This window comes from Loxodonta africana, chromosome 22 (assembly GCF_030014295.1).
Source record: "Loxodonta africana isolate mLoxAfr1 chromosome 22, mLoxAfr1.hap2, whole genome shotgun sequence".
NCBI classification, from domain to species: domain Eukaryota; kingdom Metazoa; phylum Chordata; class Mammalia; order Proboscidea; family Elephantidae; genus Loxodonta; species Loxodonta africana.
In genome coordinates, this window is record NC_087363.1 from 64,651,724 (window position 1) to 64,677,560 (window position 25,837).

Genomic DNA, 25,837 nt, shown 5'->3' on the forward strand with positions numbered 1-25,837 from the left:
TCCTATCTCATTAACATAACAACCCATTCCCACATGGGATTATAACCAGAGGCATAGAGGTTAAGATTTAGAACATTTATTTTTGATGGACACAATTCCAATTCATATCATTCCACTCTTTGGCCCCCCAAATTCATTCCTTGCCACATGCAAAACACATTCACTTTATCACATCATCCCAAAGTTTGTAAACAAACTTCAAGTCCAAAATCTCATCTTCTGGATCATCTAATCAACTATGGTAAAAGTTTAGGCATATTCTATCTTGGGGCAAAATTCCTCTTCATCTGTGAACCTGTGAAATCTAGACTACAAGTTATCTGCTTCCAAAGCACAACGGTGGAACGGGCACAAGGTAGACATTTCCATTACAAATGGGAGAAATTAGAGGGAAAGAAGGGATAAGGGGCACCAAGGAAGTCCAGAACCCGGCAGAACAATTTACATTAGCTCTTAAAACTAGCTCTTAGGGCTTGAAAAATAATCGTCTGTTCTTTGGGACCACCTGGGCAAAGGCCTGGCTCTCCAGACTCTGGATATTGGCCATGCTCTCTGGATTCTGGATGGAGGCCCCTTCAGCTCCAACTTCCAGGCCCACTGGGGTGGCAACCCTGCTCCCTCAGCTTTGGGCAATCTCATTCTCCTAGTCCATCTTAGTGGCGATCCCACTCCCTCAGCCCCAGCAGACCCTGTTCTGTCCCTTGGGCATGGCAGCCCCACCCCCTCAGCTTTGGGCAGTGGCCCCATTCCCCTGAAACATCTTAATGGCAGTGCTGCACTTTGGAACTGAGTTGACAAAGATCTGACTCTCTGTACCCTAGAAGGCTGTGGCCCCACCCTTTGAGATCCAGGAGATAGCGGCCCCACCTTTCACAACCGAGAAAGCCCTGCTTCTCATGCTCCTTCCAGCAGTTCTGCTGATCTCTGAGCTGTTCCAGGGATGGTCCTTTTCTTTTCTTGGAGAATAACAGATGTAGTTCCATTGGTCTTTTTCTTGCCTGTAGAATTCCAAGAGGCAGACAGCGTTCTTTCTTTCTTTCTTTCTCTGTCCTCGTTAGTCTAAGGTGATGGGTTTTCTGCTGGGGTAGTTGTTAGATCCATCAGTCACAGGCTTAATCTCTTTAATAAAAGACTGTGTGGCCATGTCCTTGGTGAAAATTCTAGGGCACGTGTCCTTAGTTTGTACAACAGAATTTTCCAGATCTTTAAGTTTTGTTTTCATTTTGCACCGTTCATTTTTAAGTCCATCTTTTTTCTCTCACATTTTACTATAAGTAGCAAAGAGAAACTGCACGGCCCCTTAAGATCTTGCTTAGGAATCTCCTCAGTGAAATATCCAAGTTCATCACTTACAAGTTCTACCCTCCATCAAACATTTGAACATAATTCCGACAAGTTCTCTGACCCTTCCTCCATTGGCTAATCACATGTTCATCATTTTCTTTTAAAGCCTCAACAGAGGCTTGTTTACCATCCACATTTCTAGCAAAGTTCTGTTGCTGGTGCCATTTGTATTCTCTAAGATGATAGGGATTTTCTGTATAGCTGTCTTCACTTCCTTCTCAGCCCTCACCAGAATTACCTTTGATGTCCAAAATTCTACCAACAGTCTCTTTAAGGCAATCTAGGCTTTTATTATTAGGCACCTAAAGCACTACCAGCCTCCACCCATTACCTAGTTCCAAAACCACTTCCACATTCTAACATCTGTTAGAGTAGCACCCTACTCCTGGTACCAAATATCCTAAATCGGGTTCTCCAGAGAAGGAAAACCAGTAAAGTGTACATATACATATACATATACATATACATATACATATACATATACATATACATATACATATACATATACATATACATATACATATACATATAGATTTATCTCAAGGAAATGGTTCACATAGTTGTGGAGGCTGGCCAGTCCCAAATCCACGAGTCAGGTATCAGGCTGGAGGCTTCTCCTGACTCATATGGCTGCAGGGACTGATGAACCCAAAATCAGCAGGTCAAGCCAAAGGCTCCTGGCTCATTGGGTTGTGGGAACTAGCAAATCTCAAGCACTGCAGTGAGGCAGCAAGCCGCTGGCTCACATACCAAGAACTGGAGGTCAGAGAATGATGAGTAGGAGCAAGGTTTGCCAGAACATCCATAGGTACTGGATGCAGTCCACACACCCAAGGAAACTCCCCTTTCAACTGATTGGCTGCTCACATCAGACCACAAAATGGAAGATGATTACATAATATCTGCCAAACCACTGAGAATCATGACACATAACCTTAAACATCACAATCAGTAAGTGCTTCAAGCTGTCTTCATTTTCAGCAAGCAATGTTGCTGCATATCATAGGTTGTTAATGAGGTATTTCTCTAATTCTTCATATAATTCAGTTTCTCAGATTATTTGTTCAGCATACAGATTCAGTAAAGTCAAAGTATACAACACTGCCACATACATTTTCCAATTTTGAACCACACTAGTTTTTAAGAGAATGCAAATCAAAACTACAAGATACCACTTCATATCCATTGTTGTTGTTAGCCACCATTGAGTTTGCCCCTAACTTATGACAATCCCATACTGCCCGATCCTGTACAATCCCCATCATCAGTTGCATATTGGGCAGTTGTGTTCAAAAGGGTTTGCACTGGCTGATTTTCAAAAGCAGATCATCAGGTCTTTCTTACTTGTCCATGTTAGTCTGAAAACTCTGTTGAAACCTGTTCAGCATCAAAGCAACATGAAAACCATCACTGGGTGGTGGCTCTGAGTGATGTGCATTGGCTAGGAATCAAACTAGGGTCTCCCATGTGGAAGGTGAGACTTCTACCATTTAATCACCACTGTCCCCAAAACCAGTTGTCATCAAGTTAATTCCAACTCAAGGTGCCCTCATGTGTGTCAGAGTAGAGCTGTGCTCCATAGTGTTTTCAGTGGCTGACTTTTCAGAATTAGATTGTCAGGCCTTTCTTCCGAGTCACCTCCAATCTTTTGGCTAACAGCCAAGTGTGCTAAGCATTTGCACCACCCAGGGACTCTCACATCATTAGGATGGCTGTAACAAAAAAGACGGACAATAAGAAGTGTTGGTGAGAGGCGGAGCCAAGATGGCGGACTAGGCAGACGTTACCTCGGATCCCTCTTACAACAAAGACACGGGAAAACAAGTGAATCGATCGCATACATAATAATCTACGACCCTGAACAACAAACACAGATTTAGAGATGGAGAACGAACTAATACGGGGAAGCAGCGATAGTTTCCAGAGCCTGGAGCCAGCGTACCAGTCAGGTACGGCACAAGCACAGAGACCTGCTCCACCCCCCTGAACTAACCCCGGGAGGGGGACCAGCCGGTTCCACGGGCGGCGTGGGACGCAGCTGGTAGGAGAAGTCCCCGGGAGGCAGTGACTGATCTTGGAGCAGAAAGAGCAGCATCCGAGCCGGGGAACCGTCCCGCAGGGATTTCGACTGCACGCAGGTACGCCATAAACACGGAGAGTTGCTCCACCCCCTGAACTAACCCCGGGAAGGGGACCAGCCAGGTCGCGCGGGCGGCGTGGGACGCAGCCGGTAGGAGAAGTCCCCGGGAGGCAGCGACTGGTAGTGGAGCGGGGAGAACAGCGTTCCAGCCGGGACACTCGGTCGCGGCACAAGCACAGGGAGCTACTCCACCCATCTGAACTAACCCCGGGAGGGGGCCCACCTGGTTCACGAGGGCGGCACGGCCACGTGGCTGGAGGGACGAGAAGTCCCCGGGAGGCAGCGACTGATTTTGGAGTTGAGAGTGCACCGTCCCAGTAGGGGAGCCTTGACGCTGGGCGTGGGGCTGGAAGCGGAGGATCGGACCGTGACTCCAGCGGGCCAGACCCCCTGGGGGCAATCTCCACACAGCCAGCACACATAGGCGACGCGCCCGCGGGAATCTCGGATATAACAGTCATTCCAAGCAAGACAAGCAACTCTGGCTATATTCTGAGGTGCTACTCTCCTATCTCTCTGTTCCCTCCCCCACCCTCCCCAGGCAGCTTCATTAACATCTGAATAGCCTGAGCCAGAGGGAGAACTCTGATAGGGATCTGACTGCAGTTTTTTTTAGAGGATTTTCTGGAAAAACTAGTTTCCCAGTGATGGCTCGGAGACAACAATCCATATCAAACCACTTAAAGAAGCAGACCGTGACAGCTTCTCCAACCCCCCAAACAAAAGAATCAAAATCTTTCCCAAATGAAGATACAATTTTGGAATTATCAGATACAGAATATAAAAAACTAATTTACAGAATGCTTAATGATATCACAAATGAAATTAGGATATCTGCAGAAAAAGCCAAGGAACACACTGATAAAACTGTTGAAGAACTCAAAAAGATTATTCAAGAACATACTGGAAAAATTAATAAGTTGCAAGAATCCATAGAGAGACAACATGTAGAAATCCAAAAGATTAACAATAAAATAACAGAATTAGACAACACACTAGGAAGTCAGAGGAGCAGACTCGAGCAATTAGAAGGCAGACTGGGACATCTGGAGGACCAGGGAATCAACACCAACATAGCTGAAAAAAAATCAGATAAAAGAATTAAAAAAAATGAAGAAACCCTAAGAATTATGTGGGATTCTATCAAGAAGGATAACCTGCGGGTGATTGGAGTCCCAGAACAGGGAGGGGGGACAGAAAACACAGAGAAAATAGTTGAAGAACTCCTGACAGAAAACTTCCCTGACATCATGAAAGACGAAAGGATAGCTATCCAAGATGCTCATCGAACCCCATTTAAGATTGATACAAAAAGAAAAACACCAAGACATATTATCATCAAACTCACCAAAACCAAAGATAAACAGAAAATTTTAAAAGCAGCCAGGGAGAAAAGAAAGGTTTCCTTCAAGGGAGAATCAATAAGAATATGTTCTGACTACTCAGCAGAAACCATGCAGGCAAGAAGGGAATGGGATGACATATACAGAACACTGAAGGAGAAAAACTGCCAACCAAGGATCATATATCCAGCAAAACTCTCTCTCAAATATGAAGGCGAAATTAAGATATTTACAGACAAACACAAGTTTAGAGAATTTGCAAAAACCAAACCAAAGCTACAAGAAATACTAAAGGATATTGTTTGGTCAGAGAACCAATAATATCAGATATCAGCACAACACAAGGTCACAAAACAGAACGTCCTGATATCAACTCAAATAGGGAAATCACAAAAACAAACAAATTAAGATTAATTAAAAAAAAAATACACATAACAGGGAATCATGGAAGTCAATAGGTAAAAGATCACAATAATCAAAAAGAGGGACTAAATACAGGAGGCATTGAACTGCCATATGGAGAGTGATACAAGACGATATAGAACAATACAAGTTAGGTTTTTACTTAGAAAAATAGGGGTATATAATGAGGTAACCACAAAAAGGTATAACAACTCTATAACTCAGGACAAAAACCAAGAAAAACGTAACGACTCAACTAACATAAAGTCAAACACTATGAAAATGAGGATCTCACAATTTACTAAGAAAAACGCCTCAGCACAAAAAAGTATGTGGAAAAATGAAATTGTCAACAACACACATAAAAAGGCATCAAAATGACAGCACTAAAAACTTATTTATCTATAATTACCCTGAATGTAAATGGACTAAATGCACCAATAAAGAGACAGAGAGTCACAGACTGGATAAAGAAACACGATCCATCTATATGCTGCCTACAAGAGACACACCTTAGACTTAGAGACACAAACAAACTAAAACTCAAAGGATGGAAAAAAGTATATCAAGCAAACAATAAGCAAAAAAGAAGAGGAGTAGCAATATTAATTTCTGACAAAATAGACTTTAGACTTAAATCCACCACAAAGGATAAAGAAGGACACTATATAATGATAAAAGGGACAATTGATCAGGAAGACATAACCATATTAAATATTTACGCACCCAATGACAGGGCTGCAAGATACATAAATCAAATTTTAACAGAACTGAAAAGCGAGATAGATACCTCCACAATTATAGTAGGAGACTTCAACACACCACTTTCGGAGAAGGACAGGACATCCAGTAAGAAGCTCAACAGAGACACGGAAGATCTAATTACAACAATCAACCAACTTGACCTCATTGACTTATACAGAACTCTCCACCCAACTGCTGCAAAATATACTTTTTTTTCCAGCGCACATGGAACATTCTCTAGAATAGACCACATATTAGGTCATAAAACAAACCTTTGCAGAGTCCAAAACATCGAAATATTACAAAGCATCTTCTCAGACCACAAGGCAATAAAACTAGAGATCAATAACAGAAAAACGAGGGAAAAGAAATCAAATACTTGGAAAATGAACAATACCCTCCTGAAAAAAGACTGGGTTATAGAAGACATCAAGGAGGGAATAAGGAAATTCATAGAAAGCAACGAGAATGAAAATACTTCCTATCAAAACCTCTGGGACACAGCAAAAGCAGTGCTCAGAGGCCAATTTATATCGATAAATGCACACATACAAAAAGAAGAAAGAGCCAAAATCAGAGAACTGTTCCTACAACTTGAACAAATAGAAACTGAGCAACAAAAGAATCCATCAGGCACCAGAAGCAAACAAATAATAAAAATTAGAGCTGAACTAAATGAATTAGAGAACAGAAAAACAATCGAAAGAATTAACAAAGCCAAAAGCTGGTTCTTTGAAAAAATTAACAAAATTGATAAACCATTGGCTAGACTGACTAAAGAAATACAGGAAAGGAAACAAATAACCCGAATAAGAAATGAGAAGGACCACATCACAACAGAACCAAATGAAATTAAAAGAATCATTTCAGATTATTATGAAAAATTGTACTCTAACAAATTTGAAAACCTAGAAGAAATGGATGAATTCCTGGAAAAACACTACCTACCTAAACTAACACATTCAGAAGTAGAACAACTAAATAGACCCATAACAAAAAAAGAGATTGAAACGGTAATCAAAAAACTCCCAACAAAAAAAAGTCCTGGCCCGGACGGCTTCACTGCAGAGTTCTACCAAATTTTCAGAGAAGAGTTAACACCACTACTACTAAAGGTATTCCAAAGCATAGAAAATGACGGAATACTACCCAACTCATTCTATGAAGCCACCATCTCCCTGATACCAAAACCAGGTAAAGACATTACAAAAAAAGAAAATTATAGACCTATATCCCTCATGAACATTGATGCAAAAATCCTCAACAAAATTCTAGCCAATAGAATCCAACGACACATCAAAAAAATAATTCACCCTGATCAAGTGGGATTTATACCAGGTATGCAAGGCTGGTTTAATATCAGAAAAACCATTAATGTAATCCATCACATAAATAAAACAAAAGACAAAAACCACATGATCTTATCAATTGATGCAGAAAAGGCATTTGACAAAGTCCAACACCCATTCATGATAAAAACTCTTACCAAAATAGGAATTGAAGGAAAATTCCTCAACATAATAAAGGGCATCTATGCAAAGCCAACAGCCAATATCACTCTAAATGGAGAGAACCTGAAAGCATTTCCCTTGAGAACGGGAACCAGACAAGGATGCCCTTTATCACCGCTCTTATTCAACATCGTGTTGGAAGTCTTAGCCAGGGCAATCAGGCTAGACAAAGAAATAAAAGGTATCCGGATTGGCAAGGAAGAAGTAAAGTTATCACTATTTGCAGATGACATGATTATATACACAGAAAACCCTAAGGAATCCTCCAGAAAACTACTGAAACTAATAGAAGAGTTTGGCAGAGTCTCAGGTTATAAAATAAACATACAAAAATCACTTGGATTCCTCTACATCAACAAAAAGAACACCGAAGAGGAAATAACCAAATCAATACCATTCACAGTAGCCCCCAAGAAGATAAGATACTTAGGAATAAATCTTACCAAGGATGTAAAAGACCTATACAAAGAAAACTACAAAGCTCTACTACAAGAAATTCAAAAGGACATACTTAAGTGGAAAAACATACCTTGCTCATGGATAGGAAGACTTAACATAGTAAAAATGTCTATTCTACCAAAAGCCATCTATACATTTAACGCACTTCCGATCCAAATTCCAATGTCATATTTTAAGGGGATAGAGAAACAAATCACCAATTTCATATGGAAGGGAAAGAAGCCCCGGATAAGCAAAGCACTCCTGAAAAAGAAGAAGAAAGTGGGAGGCCTCACATTACCTGACTTCAGAACCTATTATACAGCCACAGTAGTCAAAACAGCCTGGTATTGGTACAACAACAGACACATAGACCAATGGAACAGAATTGAGAACCCAGACATAGATCCATCCACGTATGAGCAGCTGATATTTGACAAAGGACGAGTGTCAATTAACTGGGGAAAAGATAGCCTTTTTAACAAATGGTGCTGGCATAACTGGATATCCATTTGCAAAAAAATGAAACAGGATCCATACCTCACACCATGCACAAAAACTAACTCCAAGTGGATCAAAGACCTAAACATAAAGACTAAAACGATAAAGATCATGGAAGAAAAAATTGGGACAACCCTAGGAGCCCTAATACAAGGTATAAACAGAATACAAAACATTACTAAAAATGATGAAGAGAAACCCGATAACTGGGAGCTCCTAAAAATCAAACACCTATGCTCATCTAAAGACTTCACCAAAAGAGTAAAAAGACCACCTACAGATTGGGAAAGAATTTTCAGCTATGACATCTCCGACCAGCGCCTGATCTCTAAAATCTACATGATTCTGTCAAAACTCAACCACAAAAAGACAAACAACCCAATCAAGAAGTGGGCAAAGGATATGAACACACATTTCTCTAAAGAAGATATTCAGGCAGCCAACAGATACATGAGAAAATGCTCTCGATCATTAGCCATTAGAGAAATGCAAATTAAAACTACGATGAGATTCCATCTCACACCAGCAAGGCTGGCATTAATCCAAAAAACACAAAATAATAAATGTTGGAGAGGCTGCGGAGAGATTGGAACTCTCATACACTGCTGGTGGGAATGTAAAATGGTACAACCACTTTGGAAATCTATCTGGCGTTATCTTAAACAGTTAGAAATAGAACTACCATACAACCCAGAAATCCCACTCCTAGGAATATACCCTAGAGATACAAGAGCCTTCATACAAACAGATATATGCACACCCATGTTTATTGCAGCTCTGTTTACAATAGCAAAAAGTTGGAAGCAACCAAGGTGTCCATCAACGGATGAATGGGTAAATAAATTGTGGTATATTCACACAATGGAATACTACGCATCGATAAAGAACAGTGACGAATCTCTGAAACATTTCATAACATGGAGGAACCAGGAAGGCATTATGCTGAGCGAAATTAGTCAGAGGCAAAAGGACAAATATTGTATAAGACCACTATTATAAGATCTTGAGAAATAGTAAACCTGAGAAGAACACATACTTTTGTGGTTACGAGGGGGGGAGGGAGGGAGGGTGGGAGAGGGTTTTTTTATTGATTAATCAGTAGATAAGAACTGCTTTAGGTGAAGGGAAAGACAACACTCAATACATGGAAGGTCAGCTCAATTGGACTGGACCAAAAGCAAAGAAGTTTCCGGGATAAAATGAATGCTTCAAAGCTCAGCGGAGCAAGCGCGGGGGTCTGGGGAACATGGTTTGCGGGGACTTCTAAGTCAATTGGCAAAATAATTCTATTATGAAATCATTCTGCATCCCACTTTGAAATGTGGCGTCTGGGGTCTTAAATGCTAACAAGCAGCCATCTAAGATGCAGCAATTGGTCTCAACCCAACTGGAGCAAAGGAAAATGAAGAACACCAAGCCCACATGACAACTAAGAGCCCAAGAGACAGGGCCACATGAACCAGAGACCTACATCATCCTGAGACCAGAAGAACTAGTTGGTGCCCGGCCACAATCGATGACTGCCCTGACAGGGAGCTCAGCAGAGGACCCCTGAGGGAGCAGGAGATCAGTGGGATGCAGACCCCAAATTCTCATAAGAAGACCAAACTTAATGGTCTGTCTGAGACTGGAGGAATCCCAGCGGCCATGGTCCCCAGACCTTCAGTTGACACAGGACAGGAACCATCCCCGAAGACAACTCATCAGAATTGAAAGGGACTGGTCAGCGGGTGGGAGAGAGACGCTGATGAAGAGTGAGCTAATTATATCAGGTGGACACTTGAGATTGTGTTGGCAACTCTTGTCTGGAGGGGGGATGGGAGGATAGAGAGAGGGAAGCTGGCAAAATTGTCAAGAAAGGAGAGACTGAAAGGGCTGACTCAAGACGGGGAGAGTAAGTGGGAGTAGGGAGTGAGATGTATGTAAACTTATATGTGACAGACTGATTGGATTTGTAAACGTTCACTTGAAGTTTAATAAAAGTTATTATAAAAAAAAAAAAAAAAAAGCTTGTGTGCAGCCACCTAAGATACTCCACTGATCCTACCCCATTTACAGCAAGGGAGATTGAAGAAAACCAAAGACACAAAGGAAAGATTAGTCCAAAGGATTAATGGACCACAACTACCACAGCCTCCACCAGACTAAATCCAGCACAACTAGATAGTTCCTGCCTACCACCACAGACTGTTCTGACAGGGATTGCAATAGAGGGTCCCAGAGAGAGCTGGAGAAAAATGTAGAACAAAATTCTAACTCACAAAAGAAGACCAGACTTACTGGTCTGACAGAGACTCAAGAAACCCTGAGAGTATGGCGCCCATGCACCCTTTTAACTCAGTACTGAAGTCACTCCTGAGGTTCACCCTTCAGCCAAGGTTAGGCAGGCCCATAAAACAAAACGAGACTTAAAGGGCACACCAGCCCAGGAAGGCAGGAGGTGACAGGAAAGCTGATAATGGGGAACCCAAGGTCAAGAAGGGGAGAATGTTGACATGTTGGGTTGGTAACCAATGTCACAAAACAATATGTGTATTAATTGTTTAATGAGAAACTAATTTGCTCTGTAAACCTTCATCTAAAACACAATAAAAAAAGAAAAATAAAAAAAAAAAAGAAGTGTTGGTGAGGATAGAGAAAATCGTAATTTTCACACATCACTAGTGGGAATGTAAAATGGTGCAGCTGCTTTGGAAAAATCTCGGAAGTTGCAATGGTTTATATTATGTCTCAAATTGGCTGGCTATGGTGCCCATTCTGGTCAAATACTAGTCTAAATATTGCTATAAAGTGTTTACATGTGATTCACTTTTAAATCAGTTGGCCTTATCCTCTGCAATGTAGATGTGCCTCATCCAATCAGTTGAAGGCCTGAAAAGCAAAACCATAGGTTTCCTGAGAGAGAATTTTGCCTTCAGACTATAAATAGACATCCTGGGTGGCGGGACCAAGATGTCTGACTGGGAAGAAGCTTCCACCAATCCCTCTTGGAACAAAGACTCGAAAAAACAAGTGAATTGATTATATACATGACAATCTACAAACCCTGACCATCAAACACAGAACTAAGGAGTAGACCTGAGTGACAGGGGAGCGAAAAGCTGTGCACTGAAGCTGCGACTGCTTCCGGAGCCAGTGTCCTGTCCCACAGCCTTGAGCCCTCAAGGTTCCCTGGTGCCAGAGTGGTGGGGCTTATCGCAGCTTACTGAGACGGGGCAAGCATGTGATGCAGCTCTAACCCCCTTAAGTAACCTCGGTGGGGACCCAGCCAGCGCATGCAGGCTGCACACCGATGGGGCTGCCAGGAGAATGAGAAAACACAGGGAAGCAGCAATTGGATTCGGAGCCTGGAGCCAGCATCCCAGTCAGAAAACCTTGGCGCTGGGCTTTGGAGTAAGCACCTGAGGAGCTGGTCATGGCTTCCTGAGATGGTGCAAGCACAGGACACAGCCCTAGCCCCCTGGAGTAACCTCGGCAGAGACCCAGCCAGCACATGCAAGCTGGACGCCAACAAGGCTGACAGGAGAACAAGAAACCTGAGGGAAGCAGTGACTGGATTTGGACGCTGGAGCCAGCGTCCCAGTCAGAAAACCTTGGAGCTGGGCTTTGGACTAAGCACAGAGGAGCTGATCACGGCTTCCTGAGACGGTGAAAGCATGGGGTGCAGCCCTAACTTTTGGGGGCAATCTTGACCCATACAGCACACTCAGGCTACACGGCCCTCTGGAACCTCAGATAAAACAGTCCTGACCAAACAAGATAAGTAACTTTGTCTATATTGCAGCACTACTCTCTCCTATTTATCTGATTTATCTCCTCTCCCTGCCCCAGCCGGCTTCATTAACACTGGAATTTCCTGGGCCAGGGAGTGAAGGGCTCTGCAGGGTTTTGTTTGTTTGTTTTCTTCTTTCCCTAACCCATTCTCCTGGCCTGAGAGAAGCAGCAATTAACAATTAGGGGGAAAAATCCTTCCCTGAATTTCCTAAATTGGAATAATAATACAGAACCAGCCCCAGCCAAACATAAGAGATCCACAGTCTTTGGCTTTCATCCCTACAGGGAATCAGATGGCTCTTATAATGCAAAGGCAATTCTGATAGAGATCTGACTATAATTGTTTTAGCTGAGCAGTGGAAAGGCAAGTTTTGGAGGACTGATACCTCTCTACCTATTAAACAGAGCCCTCACTGATCCACAGGAGGGAACTGAGGGCTGAAGCTCCACCCACACCACCTTGCCATCTGCTAAAGGGCTCTGAGGATAGTGACGCCTACCAATCTTTAGAGATACAAGCATTGGATGCCTAAGGTACAGCAGCAGAGTCCACTCACCAAAGTGCTCTGGGAATAGAGACACTCCTACCTCACTGGCACATGGGGGAAGGCTGTCAGCATCCTGCCCTCCTTGAAGTGTGACCCTCTTCTGCTACTAGAATCTGGTGCATACAACCAACACCACCACTCCTCTAAGTCAATAGGTGACAGCCTACACCACACACTAGGTGGCCCACTATCAGGGCGCCTAAGTTGATTCTATTCAAGAATAGTGAAAGGACTCATAGGCTCATATAACTGGTAACAGCTCAAAACATCTGGTAATAGGACATAAGTGATCCAAAGGCTACAACAATCAAGAGAGCGCAATCTAGTTGCCCATCTGGGTGTACTGAAACAAAACAAGAAGATAACACTCAGTGGGCAAATATAAAATAAATCATTAGAATAACTTATACATGGCTTGGAGACAGCAGTTGATATCAAATCACACAAAGAAGCAGACCATGATTGCCTCTACAAACCCCCAAATCAAAGAATCAAAATCTTTCCCAAATGAAGACACATTCCTGGAATTGCCAGATGTAGAACATAATAAACTAATATACAGAATGCTTCAAGACATCAGGATGACCTCAGAAAGGAAATAAGGCAATCTACAGAAAAAGCCAAGGAACACACTGATAAAACAGGTGAACAATCAAAAAGATTATTCAAGAACATAGCAAAAAAATTAATAAGCTGCAAAAAACCATAGAGAGTCAGCATTCAGAAATCCAAAAGATTAACAATAAAATTACAGAATTAGGCAATTCAATGTGAAGTCAGAGGAGCAGAATCGAGGAATTGGAATGCAGAATAGGATAATGACACCAATATAGCTGAAGAAAAATCAGATAAAAGAATTTTAAAAAATGAAGAAACCCTAAGAATCATGTGGGACTCTATCAAGAAAAATAACCTGCGTGTGATTGGAGTGCCAGAACAGGGAGGGATAAAAGAAAAAACAGAAAGAATAGTTGAAGATCTGTTGGCAGAAAACTTCCCTGGCATCGTGAAATATGAAAGGATATCTATCCAAGATGCTCATAGAACCCCATACAAGATACATCCCAAAAGACAATTACCAACACATATTATCATCAAAATTTCCAAAACCAAAGATAAAGAGAAAATTTTAAAAGCAGCCAGGGATAAACAAAAAGTCACCTTAGAGAATTTGCAAAAAACAAACCAAAGCTACAAGAATTACTAAGGGAAATTCTTTGGTCAGAAAATCAATAATATCAGATACCAACACAACACGAGGTCACAGAACAGAACATCCTGCTATTATTAACTCAGACAGGGAAATCACAAAAACATAATAAGATTAATTTTTTAAAAATGCTCACAATAGGGAATCATTGAACTCATTATGCAAAAGATTACAGTAATCAAAAAAGAGGGACTAAATACAGGAGGCATAGATCTTCCATATGGAGAGGAAACCAAGGTGATATAGGACAATACAAGTTAGGTTTTTACTTAGAAAAATAGCGGTAATTATTAAGGTAACCACAAAGAGGTCTAAGAATTCCATACTTCAAAATAAAAACCAAGATAAACATAACGACTCACAAAAAAAAATTCGACTGCTATGAAAATGAGGAACACACAATTTACAAAGAAAAACTTCTCAGCACAAAAAAGTAAGTGGAAAAATGAAATTGTCAACAACATACAAAAAAAGCATCAAAATGACAGCATTAAACTCATACTCATCTACAATTATGCTGAATGTAAATGGACTATATGCACCAATAAAGAGACAGTCTCAGACTGGATAAAAAAAACATGATCCGTCTATATGCTGCCTACAAGAGACACACCTTAGACTTAGAGACACAAATAAACTAAAACTCAAAGGATGGAAAAAAATATATCAAGCAAACAACAATCAAAAAAGAGCAGGAGTGGCAATATTAATTTCAGACAAAATAGACTTTAAAGTTAAATCCACCACAAAGGATAAAGAAGGACACTACATAATGATTAAAGGGACAATTTGCAAGGAAGATATAACCATATTAAATATTTATCCACCCAATGACAGGGCTGCAAGATACATAAAACAAACTTTAACAGAATTGAAAAGTGAGAGAGACACCCCCACAGTTATAGTAGGAGACTTCAACACAGCACTTTTGATGAAAGATAGGACACCCAGTAAGAAGCTCAATAGAGACGTGGAAGATCTAATTGCTACAATAAACCAACTTGACCTCATAGACTTAAACAGAACACTCCACCCAACAGCTGCAAAGTATACTTCTTTTTCTAGTGCACATGGAACATTCTTTGGAATAGATCACATATTAGGTCATAAAACAAACCTTTGCAGAATCCAAAACATCGAAATATTACAAAGCATCTTCTCAGACCATAAGGGCATAAAAGTAGAAATCAATAACAGAAAAATCAGGGAAAAGAAATCAAAGACTTGGAAACTGAACAACACCCTGCTCAAAAATGACTGGGTTATAGAAGACATTAAGGAGGGAATAAAGAAATTCATAGACTCCAACGAGACTGAAAACATTTCCTATCAAAACCTCTGGGACACAGCAAAAGCAGTGCTCAGGGGTCAATTTATTTCAATAAGTGCACACAAACATAAAGAAGAAAGAGCCAAAATCAGAGAACTGTCCCTACAACTTGAACAAATAGAAAGAGAGCAACAAAAGAATCCATCAGGCACCAGAAGAAAACAAAGAATAAAAATTAGAGCAGAATTAAATGAATTAGAGAACAGAAAAAGAATTGAAAGAATTAACAAAGCCAAAAGCTGGTTCTTTGAAAAAATTAACAAAATTGATAAACCATTGGCCAGACTGACTAAAGAAATACAGGAAAGGAAACAAATAACCCAAATAAGAAATGAGATGGGTCATACCACAACAGACCCAACTGAAAATAAAAGAATCATATCAGATTGCTATGAAAAATTGTACTCTAACAAATTTGAAAACCTAGAAGAAATGGATGAATTCCTAGAAAAACACTACCTACATAAAGTAACACAAATAGAAGTAGAACAACTAAATAGACCCATAACAAAAAAAAGAGATTGAAAAGGTAATCGAAAAACTCCCAACAAAAAAAAAAAGCCCTGGCCCAGACGGCTTCACTGCAGAGTCCTACCAAACTTTCAGAGAAGAGTTAACACCACTACTGCTAAAGGTATTTCAAAGCATAGAAAATGATGGATTAATACCTAACTCATTCTATGAAGCCAGCACATCCCTGATACCAAAACCAGCTAAAGACACCACAAAAAAAAAAAAAATTACAGACACATATCCCTCATGAACAGAGATGCAAAAATCCTCAACAAAATTCTAGCCAATAGAATTCAACAATATATCAAAAAAATAATTCACCATGACCAAGTGGGATTCATGCCAGGTATGCAAGGTTGGTTCAATATTAGAAAAACAATTAATGTAATCCACCATATAAATAAAACAAAAGACAAAAACCACATGATCTTATCAACTGATGCAGAAAAGGCATTTGACAAAATCCAACACCCATTTATGATAAAAACTCTCACCAAAATAGGAATTGAAGGAAAATTCCTCAACATAATAAAGGGCATGTATACAAAGTCAACAGCCAACATCATCCTAAATGGAGAGAGCCTGAAAGCATTTCCCTTGAGAATGGGAACCAGACAAGGAGGCCCTTTATCACAGCTCTTATTCAACATTGTGCTAGAAGTCCTAGCCAGAGCAATTAGGCTAGACAAAGAAATAAAGGGCATCTGGATTGGCAAGGAAGACGTAAAATTATCTCTATTTGCAGATGACATGTTCTTATACACAGAAAACCCTAAGGAACCCTCAAGAAAACTACTGAAACTAATAGAAGAGTTCAGCAAGTATCAGGATACAAGATAAACATACAAAAATCAGTAGGATTCCTCTGCATCAACAAAAAGAACATCGAAGAGGAAATCACCAAATCAATACCATTCACAGTAGCCCCCAAGAAGATAAACACCTAGGAATAAACCTTACCAAAGATGTAAAAGACCTATACAAAGATAACTACAAGGTACTACTGCAAAAAACCAAAAGGGAACTACATAAGTGGGAAAACATACCTTGCTCATGGGTAGGAAGGCTTAACATTGTAAAAATGTCTATTCTACTGAAAGCCATCTATATATACAATGCACTTCTGATCCAAATTCCAACAACATTTTTTAATGTGATGGAGAAACAAATCACAAACTTCATATGGAATGGAAAGAAGCCCCGGATAAGTAAAGCATTACTGAAAAAGAAGAACAAAGTGGGAGGCCTCACTCTACCTGATTTTAGAACCTATTATACAGCCACAGTAGTCAAAATAGCCTGGTACTGGTACAACAGACACATAGACCAGTGGAACAGAACTGAGAATCCAAATATAAATCCATCCACATATGAGCAGCTGATATTTCACAAAGGCCCACTGTCAGTTAATTGGGGAAAAGATAGTCTTTTTAACAAATGGTGCTGGCACAACTGGATATTCATCTGCAAAAAAAAAAAAAAGGGCCCATACCTCACACCATGCACAAAAACTAACTCCAAGTGGATCAAAGACCTAAACATAAAGTCTAAAATGATAAAGATCATGAAAGAAAAAATAGAGACAATGTTAGGAGCCCTAATACAAGGCACAAAGAGAATACAAAACATTACTAAAAATGATGAAGAGAAACCAGATGACTGGGAGCTCCTAAAAATCAAACACCTATGCTCATCTAAAGACTTCACCAAAAGAGTAAAAAGACCACCTACAGACTGGGAAAAAATTTTCAGCTATGACATCTCGGACCAGTGCCTGATCTCTAAAATCTACATGATTCTGCTAACACTCAACCACAAAAAGACAAACACCCCAAATAAATACTGGGCAAAGTATATGAACAGGCACTTCACTAAAGAAGATATTGAGGCAGCTAACAGATACATGAGGAAATGTTCTCGATCATTAGCCATTAGAGAAATACAAATTAAAACTACGATGAGATTCCATCTCACTCCAACAAGGCTGGCATTAATCCAAAAAACACAAAATAATAATGTTGGAGAGGCTGTGGAGAGATTGGAACTCTTATACACTGCTGGTGGGAAAGTAAAATAGTACAATCACTTTGGAAATTGATTTGGCCTTTCATTAAAAAAGCTAGAAATAGAACTACCATACGACCCAGCAATCCCACTCCTCGGAATATATCCTTGAGAAATAAGAGCCCTTGCATGAACAGATATATGCACACACATGTTTATTGCAGCACTGTTTACAATAGCAAAAACATGGAAGCAACCAAGGTGCCCAGCAATAACAAAAAAACCCGATGAATGGATAAATAAATTATGGTATATGCACACAATGGAATACTACACATCAATAAAGAGCAGTGATGAATCTGTGAAACATTTCATAATATGGAGGAACCTGGAAGGCATTATGCTGAGTGAAATTAGTCAGTTGCAAAAGGACAAATATTGTATAAGACCACTGTTATAAAATCTTGAGAAATAGTTTAAACTGAGAAGAACACATTCTTTTGCAGTTACGAGAGGGGGGAGAGAGGAAGGGAGGGAGGGACAGGGGTATTTACTAATTAGATAGTAGATAAGAACCACTTTAGGTGAAGGGGAGGACAACACTCAATACAGGGAAGGTCAGCACAACTGGACTAAACCAAAAGTAAAGAAGTTTCCTGAATAAACTGAATGCTTCGAAGGCCAGCGAAGCAGGGGCAGGGGTTTGGGGACCATGGTTTCAGGGGACATCTAAGTCAATTGGCATAATAAAATCTATTAAGAAAACATTCTGCATCCCACTTTGAAGTGTGGCATCTGGGTCTTAAACGCTAGCAAGTGGCCATCTAAGATGCATCAGTGAGTCTCAACCCACCTGGATCAAAGGAGAATGAAGAACACCAAGGACACAAGGTAATTACCAGCCCAAGAGACAGAAGGGACTACATGAACTAGAGACTACATCAACCTGAGACCAGAAGAATTAGATGGTGCCTGGCCACAACCGATGACTGTCCTGACGGGGAACACAACAGAGAACCCCTGAGGGAGCAGAATGCAGACCCCAAATTCTCATAAAAAGACCAGACTTAATGGTCTGACTGAGACTAGAAAGACCCCAGAGGTCATGGTCTCCAAACCTTCTGTAGGCCCAGGACAGGATCCATTCCTGAAGCCAATTCATCAAACATGGATTGGACTGGACAATGGGCTGGAGAGAGATGCTGATGAGGAGTGAGCTACTTGCATCAGGTGGACACTTGAGACTATGTTGGCATCTCCTGTCCGGAGGGAAGATGGGTGGGTAGAGTGGGTCAGAAGCTGGCAAAATGGTCATGAAAAGAGAGACTGAAAAGAGAGAGCGGATTGTCTCATTAGGGGGAGAGTAACTGGGAGTACGTAGCAAGGTGCATATAAGTTTAAAAGTGAGAGACTGACTTGATTTGTAAACTTTCACTTAAAGTACAATAAAACTTAAAAAAAAAAAAAGACATCCTGGCAGAGTCTTCTCTCTTTCCCCACTGCTTGACCTACCAATTTGAGACTAAGACTGTCAAATTTTTACCTTATTGCCTGACCTTTTGGACTTGCCAGGCACCACATTCTTGTGAGACAATTCCTTAAAAAAAAAAAAAATTTTTTTTATGTTTTGTTTTTTACTGGTTCTGTTTCTCTAGAGAACCCTGACTAAGACAACAGTTCCTCAAAAGTTACCCTATGACTCAGCCATCTCACTCCTAGGTACACACCCAAGTAAATTAAAACCATATGTTTACACAAAAAAACCTTGTACAGAATTCCTATGTTCATGGTATTCATTGAAGCATTATTCCTAATAGCCGAAATGTGGAAACAACCCAAATGGCCGCTGACTGATGAATGGATAAATCCAACGTGGTATATACATACAATGGATTATTATTTGGCCATAAAAAGGAATGAAGTACTGATGGATGCCACAAAGAGGATGAACTTTCAAACCATTGTGCTGAATGAAAGCAGCCAGACCAAAAAAAAAACCCACATGCTACATGATTCCATTTACATGAAAATCTAGAATAGGCAAATCCATAGAAACAGAAAGTAATCAGTGATTGCCTAGGACTAGGGATTGGGGGGAAATGGATTTACTGCTAATGGGAACAGATATATTTCGGGGTGATGAAAATGCTCTAAAATTTATTGTGGTTACACAACTCTGTGAATATACCAAAAACCATGGAATTATACACTTTAATTGGGTGAATTGTATGGTATGTGAATTATATCTCAAGAAAGCTGTTAGGTTAAAAATAAGGAAGAAACGGAGGGAAAGGGAGGAGGACAGAGGGAGGCAGGGAGGAAAGAAAATACATGCATGCATATGTAGGTAAATAAATATCAGAACTTTTTTGCTCTGAGGAGTGCATTCAAACCCCTTTCCATTACTTCTTACATCCTTCTAGAGAATCTAAAATCAGGAAGAATTGGTGCCAAAGCCACAGAGAAACCCACTTCGGCACTGGGATTCCCATGTCAGACTGGAGGGAAGGAAGGCTTGCCGGAGAGTTAGGCCCAAGGGCCACAAGGGTGGGCAGCCCAGTGGGAGGCTCTGGACTGGCAGGTCAGGCAGCTGTAACAACTATTTGTAGCCAAGAAGCAACTCAGCAGATTTAGACTTTACCACAAGCCTGAGCAGATGCCCTAATTTTGTCAGGGCAAATAATTAAAAAGAAGGATGAGAAAAAAACAGCAGCATGTTGAATGAGACTTTTCAGTTGTCTGCACACTTTTGCTAAAGCCCCAAAGCTGAAAATATTAAGCACAAAGTACTCCCACATTCTAGAGAGTACCTCAGGAGCTGCCCACCCCATCACAGCCCAGGTGTGCTACGGACCAGAAGTGGTCCAAATGGTCCTGGAACCACCACCCTCCCCCAGCTTTTTAGTACAAAAGGCAGTTGCCCTTTTTTCTCCAATCACAGCCCCCTCCCCCCTCCCAGAAGCATAGCTGGATCACAGAGGAGAAGTGGTGAAAGCCAACTTGGCCCTCCCCAGGACAGGACCCTGACCTGACCCCCCAGAGCTGAACTGGGAGGAAGAGATGAACTTGAATTGGGTGTTAGAAGAGAGTTGTAAATTAATTTGACTGGCCTTTCAATGAAAATCCTGATGGTGTAGTGGTTAAGTGCTATAGCTGCTAACCAAAATGTTGGCAGTTGGAATCTACTGCGTGCTCCTTGGAAACTCTATGGGGCAGTTCTGCTCTGTTCTACAGAGTCACTGTCAGCCAGAATCAACTCAACTGCAAGAGGTTGGCCTCTTAATACCTGAATGTGATCAAAAAGCTACGGGATATCAGGATACAAGATAAACATGCAAAAATCAGTTGGATTCCTCTACATCAACAAACAGAACATCAAAGAGGAAATCACCAGATCAATACCATTTACACTAGCCCCAAAGAAGATAAAATACTTAGGAATAAACCTTACCAGAGACATAAAAGACCTATACAAAGAAAACTAGAAGACACTACTGCAAAAAACCAAAGGAGATCTACATGAAGTGGAAAAACGTACCTTGCTCATGGATAGGAAGACTTAACATTGTAAAAATGTCTATGCTACCAAAAGCCATCTATATATACAACCCAATTCCAATCCAAATTCCAATGACATTTTTTAATGAGATGGATAAATCACCAACTTCATGTGGAAGGGAAAGAGGCCCCGGATAAGTAAAGCATTACTGAAAAATAAGAACAAAGAGGAAGGCCTCACTCTACCTGATTTTAGAACCTATCATACCGCCTCAGTAGTCAAAACAGCATGGTAGTGGTACAACAGATACACAGACCAGCGGAACAGAATTGAGAATCCAGACACAAATCCATCCACATATGAGCAGCTGATACTTAACAAAGGCCCAAAGTCAGTTAAGTGGAGAAAAGACAGTCTCTTTAGCAAATGGTGCTGGCATAACTGGATATCCATCCGCAAAAAATGAAACAATACCCATACCTCACACCATGCACAAAAACTAACTCAAAATGGATCAAAGACCTAAATATAAAATCTAAAACAATAAAGATCATGGAAAAAAAATAGGGACAACACTAGGAGGCCCAATACATGGCATAAACAGCATATAAAACATTACTAACAATGCACAAATACCAGAAGAGAAACTAGATAACTGGGAGCTCCTAAAAATCAAACACCTATGCTCATCCAAAGACTTCCCCACAAGAGTAAAAATTACCTACAGACTGGGAAAAAGTTTTTAGCTATGACACTTCCGCTCAGCCCCTGATCTCTAAAATCTACATGATGCCGTAAAAACTCAGCTACAAAAAGACAAATAACCCATTTAAAAAATAGGCAAAGGATATGAACAGGCACTTCACTAAAGAAGACATTCAGGTAGCTAACAGATATATGAGGAAATGCTCATGATCATTAAACATTAGAAAAATGCAAATCAAAACTTCAACGAAATTCCATCTCACTCCAAAAACCACAAAATAATAAATGTTGGAGAGGCTGTGGAGAGACTGGAACACCTACACACTGCTGGTGGGAATGCAAAATGGTACAACCACTTTTTTTTTTTTTAAGAAACTAGAAATAGAACTACCATGTTGTTGTTGTTAGGTGCCGTCCAGTCGGTTCCGACTCATAGCGATCCTATGCACAACAGAACGAAACACTGCCTAGTCCTGCACCATCCTTACAATTGTTATGCTTGAGCTCATTGTTGCAGCCGCTGTGTCAATCCACCTAGTTGAGGGTCTTCCCCTTTTCTGCTGACTCTGTACTCTGCCAAGCATGATGTCCTTCTCCAGGGACTGATCCCTCCTGACAATGCGTCCAAAGTATATAAGATGCAGTCTCTCCATCCTTACCTCTAAGGAGCATTCTGGTCACTCTTCTTCCAAGACAGATTTGTTCGTTCTTTTGGCAGTCCATGGTATATCCAATATTCTTCGCCAACACCACAATTCAAAGGCGTCAACTCTTCTTCGGTCTCCCTTATTCATTGTTCAGCTTTCACATGTCTATGATGTGATTGAAAATACCACAGCTTGGGTCAGGCACACCTTAGTCTACAGGGTGACATCTTTGCTCTTCAACACTTTGAAGAGGTCCTTTGCAGCAGATTTGCCCAATGCAATGCGTCTTTTGATTTCTTGACTGCTGCTTCCATGGCTGTTGATTGTAGATCCAAGTAAAATGAAATCCTTGACAACTTCAATCTCTTCTCCATTTATCATGATGTTGCTCATTGGTCCACTTGTGAGGATTTCTGTTTTCTTTATGTTGAGGTGCAATCCATACTGAAGGCTGTGGTCTTTGATCTTCATTAGTAAGTGCTTCAAGTCCTCTTCACTTTCAGCAAGCAAGGTTGTGTCATCTGCATAACACAGGTTGTTAATGAGTGTTCCTCCAATTCTGATGCCCCGTTTTTCTTCATATAGTCTAGCTTCTCGTATTATTTGTTCAGCATACAGGTTAAATAGGTATGGTGGAAGAATACAACCCTGATGCACACCTTTCCTGACTTTAAACCAATCAGTATCCCCTTGTTCTGTCTGAACAACTGCCTCTTGATCTATGTAAAGGTTCCTCATGAGCACAGTTAAGTGTTCTGGAATTCCAGAACTACCATATGATCCAGCAATCCCACTCCTTGGAATATATCCTGGAGAATTAGAAGCCTTTACACAGACAGATATATGCACACCCATGTTCATTGCAGCACTGTTCACAATAGCAAAAAGATGGAAGCAACCAAGGTGCCCATCAACAGATGAACAGATAAATAAATTATGGTATATTCACACAATGGAATACTATATATCAACAAAGAACAGTGATGAATCCGTGAAACATTTTATAACATGGAGGAATCTGGAAGGCATTATGCTGAGTGAAATTAGTCAGTTGCAAAAGGACAAATATCGTATGAGACCACTATTATAAGAATTCAAAAAGTAGTTTAAACAGAGAAGAAGGTATTCTATGATGGTTACAAGAGCGGGGAGGGAGGGAGGGAGGGAGGGGAGTTTTCACTAATGAGATAGTAGATAGGAACTATTTTAGGTGAAAGGAAAGAGAACACACAATACAGGAGAGATGAGCACAACTGGACTAAACCAAAAGCAAAGAAGTTTCCTGAATAAACTGAACCCTTCAAAGGCCAGAGTAGTAGTGGTGGGGGTTTGGGGACCATGGTTTCAGAGAACATCTAGGTCAATTGGCATACCAAAATCTATTAAGAAAACATTCTGCATCCCACTTTGAAGTGTGGCATCTGGGGTCTTAAACGCTAGCAAGTGGTCATCTAAGATGCATCAATTGGTCTCAAGCCACCTGGAGCAAAGGAGAATGAAGAACACTAAAGACACAAGGTAATTATGAGCCCAAGAGACAGAAAGGGCCTCATAAACCACAGACTACATCAGCTTGAGACCAGAAGAACTAGATGGTGCCCGGCCACAACCGATGACTGCCCTGACAGGGAACACAACAGAGAATCCCTGGGAAGAGGAGAGCAGTGGGACGTGGACCTCAAATTCTCATAAAAAGACCAGACTTAATGATCTGACTGAGACTAGAAGGACCCCAGGGGTCATGGTCCCCAGACCTTCTGTTAGCCCAGGACAGGAACCATTCCCAAAGCCAACTCTTCAGACGGGGACTGGACTGGACCATGGGGTAGAAAATGATACTGAGAAGAGTGAGCTTCTTGGATCAAGTAGACACATGAGACTATGTGGCAGCTCGTATCTGGACGGGAGATGAGTGGGCAGAGGGGGTCAGAGGCTGGACAAATGGACACGAACATAGAATGGAGGGAAGGAGTGTGCTGTCTCATTACAGGGAGAGCAACTGGGAGTATATAGCAAGGTGTGTATAAGTTTTTGTATAAGAGACTGACTTGGTTTGTAAACTATCACTTAAAGCACAATAAAAATTAAAAACAACAAAAAAAAGCTATGGGATCTGCTCCCATTGTCATTAAAGCCAGGAAATGACATCACTGAGGCATTGAAGGCAGAGACACTGGAGTCCAGGAGCTACGTGATTGGTTATGGAGGAGCTGAGGGGCCAGCAGGTCTAGGCTTCCAGAGAGGTCAGTAACAGAAGGAGACACAGCAGGAAGAGTGGTTCCCAGACCCAGCTGGAGCCACAGTCCTGAGATGGCTTTCTCCCCACTGGCCCATCTCCACCAGGGCCTCCCACTTGCATGGCCAAGGGATCTCCTGGCATCTGTCCCATGATGCAGAGCAGAGTCTTGGAGGCAGTTGTAGAACTGGGGGCATCAGAGCCAGGACCAGCACAGCAGGCAGAAAGGGGAAGTCTCACTCCCAGGTCATGCCTACTCGCTCAGACCATTCCAGAAATCTATTTCACAGCCTCACTGGCCCAGGAACTAGGACTGACAACAGTGTCAGACAGGAGATACCTGGGTCTGGAACCAGAGCTGAGTCTGCAGGAAAGAAATTTTCCAGTAAACCTTTTTGACCAGAGTAAAATGTATAAACTAAAAATCCATGTTTCAGCTACATTCAGCAGCATTAAAAGCTGAAGTTAGAAATGCCTGACTTTCAAGTCTCTTATCTGCCTAGCAACTCTGAGTTACCAGGGGGAATGTCTACTCTGTGGGCAAGATGAAAGGTGAAAGGAATGCACCCTAAGAAGGAGTTTTAACAAATGTATATGTGCAAAGGGATCTTAAGAAATAATCCTTTCACCAGAAGAAAACAAATAATAAAAATTAGAGCTGAACTAAATGAATTAGAGAACAGAAAAACAATTGAAAGAATTAACAAAGCCAAAAGCTGGTTCTTTGAAAAAATTAACAAAATTGATAAACCATTGGCTAGACTGACTAAAGAAAAACAGGAAAGGAAACAAATAACCCGAATAAGAAACGAGAAGGACCACATCACAACAGAACCAAATGAAATCAAAAGAATCATATCAGATTACTACATAAAATTGTACTCTAACAAATTTGAAAACCTAGAAGAAATGGATAAATTCTTGGAACAATACTACCTACCTAAACTA